Genomic DNA, 5,263 nt, shown 5'->3' on the forward strand with positions numbered 1-5,263 from the left:
AATTAATTAATGATAGTCAAACCTATTTAATGATATGACCCACCACCCATTTTATGTGTCTATATCTCTCTAAATGGTAGAAATGAAAAAAAAAATTAAATGGAGGGGATCTTAACTCCCATAAACCCATGATCTGAAATGAAAACCCATTATTACCCTTTAATTTCACCATCGTAACATATTAAGATACTGAAATGATGAGTATCACTTATATTGTTGAATTAATGTTAGTTAATGAGACAATAAAGTGATTGAAAACTCTCTAACACTAAATGCAATTGCATCACCCGTGTATTAATAATAGAGTACGTATAAGTTCTTGACCTAAAAAATATTTTTTACGTATAAGTTGCTTTATTGTCTACATGGACTAGGCTCCATTTTCGTAAAGCATATGCATAAAAATAATAATGCAGAAAGGATCGGAGACATCATTTACATGTGGTTACTTGCTGATTGATTTCCTTGAATGTTTCTTTCTAGAATTTTCTTTTTCCAGTTCATGTTTAATTAATTGGTTTTCTATTTCTTATTAAACGGGTAAAATTGGAATTACATCATTTATTCCCAGGAAATTTTTTGCAATCCAAACACATTTCAATTATTCCCAGTTTCTTTTCTTCAAAAAAAAAAAATTATTCCCAGTTTCTTTTTTAACAAAATTCCCAGGAACAAAACTATTTAACCAAACACTTTTTTTCATATTTTCCTAGGAGTAAAAATCACACCTTTATATTCCAGGGAAAGATAATTCCTGAGAATAAATTGTGTATCCATGAAACAAACGCACCCATATAGCTTTCTTTTTTATTGATAAAGGTGTTTGTTGGGCCTTTGCCATTGCTAGTGTAGTGGAAGAAATGTACAAGGTATCAATAGGAAACTTAGTTAGGTTTTGCATACAATGTCTTGTAGACTGCGACAAAGTGAGTTATGGATGTTTTTGCTATAATTAACTAAATGTTTTTGAATATATTTACCACAATAGTATAGGATTCGAGGAGGATGACCCTTATGTGTTTTAGGTAACAACCAAGACGCTTCAACCGGAAGAACACTAAAAGGATATAGATAGATGATTATAAATGAAATTAATTCATAATCATCTATGCATATAATCTTTATGTTCTCTATGTCGACACGGCGTAGTTGTTGCTAAAACACTTACGGGTAGCCTAGCTCATTTCATGTACAAATGTTTTGAGTATATTCAAAGGCAATTACTTTTTTACCATAAGCGCACACCTATGACCTATTTTTTTCCGTAGTCTACAAGCTTTTGTAAACACAAACTCACACACATATATATATATATATATATATATATATATATATATATATATATATATATATATATATTTTGTAGTTATCCTCCACTGTGCGAGTAGTGGTGAAAGCCTAACACGGCCTATATCAATAACAAGCAAAATCGTACCACGACATTATGAAGTTGTGAATGTTGAATTAGAAAATCAAAGGAAGACTCTCTACCATGCTTGGTTTATAGTGCATAAAATCATTCGTTTGAAAAAGAATAAAATCTGTCTATAAACCGAGGAAGAGAGGTAACAATAATTGGTAATATAAAATATTTGTGTGATTAAGTTTGGGTTAATTATGTTTTTGGTCCCTACAAAATTGCGACCTTGTAAGTTTAGTTCTTACTTAACTTTAATAGCTTTTTTAATCCCTACAAAAAATTTCTGCACTCAATATTAGTCCTTACTCAATCCAAATTTGTTTAATTTATGCTTAAACTCTTAAGTTTTTCAACAATTTTTTACAGGCGTGTTAAGAACGTTATTAAAAGGTCCTCCGAAAAAAATATCGCAAAAATTTGATTTCTACGTCAATATTTTTGTTACTTATATCTTAAACTTTTGTCGTTTTAAAAAATTCATATTTAATTTATTTCATGTTAAAAAATTATAGATTTTAGTAAATGAACCTTTCATGGTGTTCTAAACTTGTATAAAAAGAATCGATAAAATTTTTTAAGAGTTTAAGGATAATTAACCAAAATTTATTTTAGCAGGGACTAAAATTATAAGTAAATTTTTTTTTGTAGGGATTAAAAAAGCTATTAAAATTAAGTAAGGACTAAACTTAGAAGGTCGCAATTTTATAGGGACCAAAAACATATTTAACTCATTAAGTTTTAGATAAAATCTCTTAGACAAATAAAGCATTCAAAGAAGAAGAATTGGAAGACTAAAACCGAAATTCACTCCATGGTGAAATTAATTTTTAGATTATATCAGAAACGTTGAATATGGATAATACCATTTCAACATTTTTCAACTGATAATATAGAGATATGTCTTTCTAACTTTGATGACCTATAATTTTAATATTTATACTAATATGTGATAAGTGTGCAGGCAAAGCTTCTTACTTAAACCAATTTGATCCTATGGAATAAATGTACAAGGATATTATTTGTTGGAATATGGACAACAAGTCTTGAAAGAATGTACAAGGACCAAAAAAATGATCTTACAACCATAGACACAGTAAAAGGTCAGTGCAAGTGATTGTTGGAAAATAGGAGAAGATTATAGTGAGAACTTTGTGAGAAATTTAGAAGGAGAATATTTGAGAGAGGAACAATTTCTATTACTTGAAAGGATACTTTGATTCTTGTTTGCTTGCTTGATTTACAAATGACAAGCTCTCCTCTTTTTATAGGCTCCAAGGGAGAGTTCTAGACACATCCTAGGATAACTTTCTACAAACTTCAAGAGAGTGTTCTACACACTTCTCTCATGAGAGTTCTACAATCTTCTCTCAACTACACTTAATGATATTTCTACCAATCTAGTTCTACATGAATCTAGAACTTTCTATGAGCTACATCACTTATTAGCTAATTGGGCCTAACACTTGATTAGTCCAATGGACCAAATCAAGTTTATTATCCAACATCCCCCCTTAAACTTGATTTGTCATCCCTAGTAAACCTCTCAACTTGATAAAGTCTTCATGCTTGAGTGGCTTGGTGAAGATGTCAGCTACTTGATCTTGAGACTTCACATATTCAACTTGTACATCCTTTCTTTTGATGCACTCCCTTATGTAATGGTAGCGAGTATCAATATGCTTGCTACGATCATGGAATACTGGATTCTTTGCAAGAGCGATGGATGACTTGTTGTCCACAAAAATCGTGGTCGGCTCCTTCTATGATATTCCCAATTCCTTCAATAGATTCCTAAGCCAAACTACATGACAAACACATGATGTAGCTGCTACATATTCTGCCTCACATGTCGAAAGTGCGACAATTGGCTGCTTCTTCGACATCCAAGTGAAAGATGTGTTTCCCATGAAGAACACAAAGCCAGTAGTACTTTTTCGGTCATCGCCATCTCCAGCCCAATCACTGTCACTATAACCAACTAACTTATAGTCCTTATCTGATGAGAACCATAAGCCAAGGCCGGTTGTACCTTTGATATAGCGAAGAATTCTTTTTGCAGCCTTGAGATGGGTAATAGTTGGATTCTCCATGTGTCGACTGATGATCCCAGTAGCATATAGGATGTCAGGTCTTGTGCATGTCAGATACCTCAAACTCCCAACTAAACTCTTGAAGTTGGTAGCATCCACCTTTTCTGCTCCATCAAACTTTGATAGCTTCAATCCGCACTCCACTGGTGTGCTAATTGGTTTACAACCATCCATCTTGAACTTTTTTAGCATCTCCTTTGCATATCTTTGTTGGGAAATGAAGATTCCATCCTCTTTCTGCCTTACCTCTATGCCAAGATAGTATGACATGAGCCCAATATCAGACATCTCGAACTCCTTGATCATAGTTTTCTTGAATTCTTCAAACATATTTAGATTGTTTCCCGTGAGGATCAAGTCATCCACATATATGCACACAATCAAGATATCTCCATTCTTGATCTTGACGTACATGGCATGCTCGTGTGGGCACTTTGTAAAGTTGTTTGCTTTGAAATAGTTATCAATTCGACTGTACCATGCTCTTGGGGCTTGTTTCAAACCATACAGTGCTTTATTTAGTTTGAGAACTTTATCTTCTTGTCCTTTCACCTTGTAACCCAAAGGTTGTTCGATGTATACTTCCTCCTCCAGAACTCCATTTAAGAAGGCAGATTTCACGTCCATCTGGTGAATTTTCCACTTCTGTTGAGCTGCTAGGGAGACTATGAGTCTTATGGTCTCCAGACGAGCGACTGGGGCAAATACTTCATCATAATCAATCCCTGCCTTTTGACTGTAGCCTTTTGCGACTAGTCTTGCCTTATATCTTTCAATTTCTCCCTTTGAATTCTTCTTTGCTTTGTACACCCATTTGACACCGATGGATTTATGCCCTTTGGGTAGGGATACGAGTTCCCATGTGTTGTTCTTCTCTATGGATCTGATTTCTTCATCCATTGCATCTCTCCATTTCTTATCTTGCGTAGCTTCTTCGAAGTTCATGGGTTCACAATCTGCAAAGAGACAAAATAGTGTGATGTTATCTGTCTCTCCTGTTTCCTCATATAGATCTTCAAGCCTTCGTTGTGATAGTGGCTCCGTGTTATCATAAAGATCTTGAAGACTCCGTGTGCACGCCGTAATTCTTTCACTACTTGTATCTTCAGCAGTGGGTGATGTTGGTGAACGAGGCACTTGTTGAACTTCTTGAGACATATCTTCTTCGAATTCGGGAAAGAAACTGTATTCCTTTTTGTGTGCTCCAAAGTCCCATTCTCCTTCTTCATCAAAGACTACATCTCGACTAATTACAATCTTGTTGTTGTCTGGATTGCATAACTTGTAGCCCTTTGAGCTTTGATCATAACCGACAAAGATGAACTTCTCACTCTTATCATCAAGCTTTACTCTTTTCTCATCTGGAATATGAACATGGGCTACACTCCCGAAAACTCTCAAGTGTGAGATACCTGGCCTTCTTCCACTCCATGCTTCTTGTGGTGTCTTTCCCCACACACTCCTTGTTGGAGATCGATTAGATAGATAGACTGCACACGCCACAACTTCAGCCCAAAACTCTTTTGGTAGTTTCTTACTTTTGAGTATGCTACGAGCCATGTCAAGTATTGTTCGATTTTTCCTTTCCGCCACACCATTTTGTTGGGGGGATCTTGGAACTGTCAATGGACGCCTGATTCCATGCTCTTCACAAAACTCTTGAAACTCTTTAGAAGTGAATTCTCCTCCTCGGTCAGTCCGCATAGCTTTTATCTGCCGACCACTTTCTTTCTCCACAAGAGCTTTAAACTTC

Source organism: Medicago sativa, chromosome 6 (assembly GCF_051527215.1).
Source record: "Medicago sativa cultivar Bolivia chromosome 6, Bolivia_mono, whole genome shotgun sequence".
Taxonomy (NCBI): domain Eukaryota; kingdom Viridiplantae; phylum Streptophyta; class Magnoliopsida; order Fabales; family Fabaceae; genus Medicago; species Medicago sativa.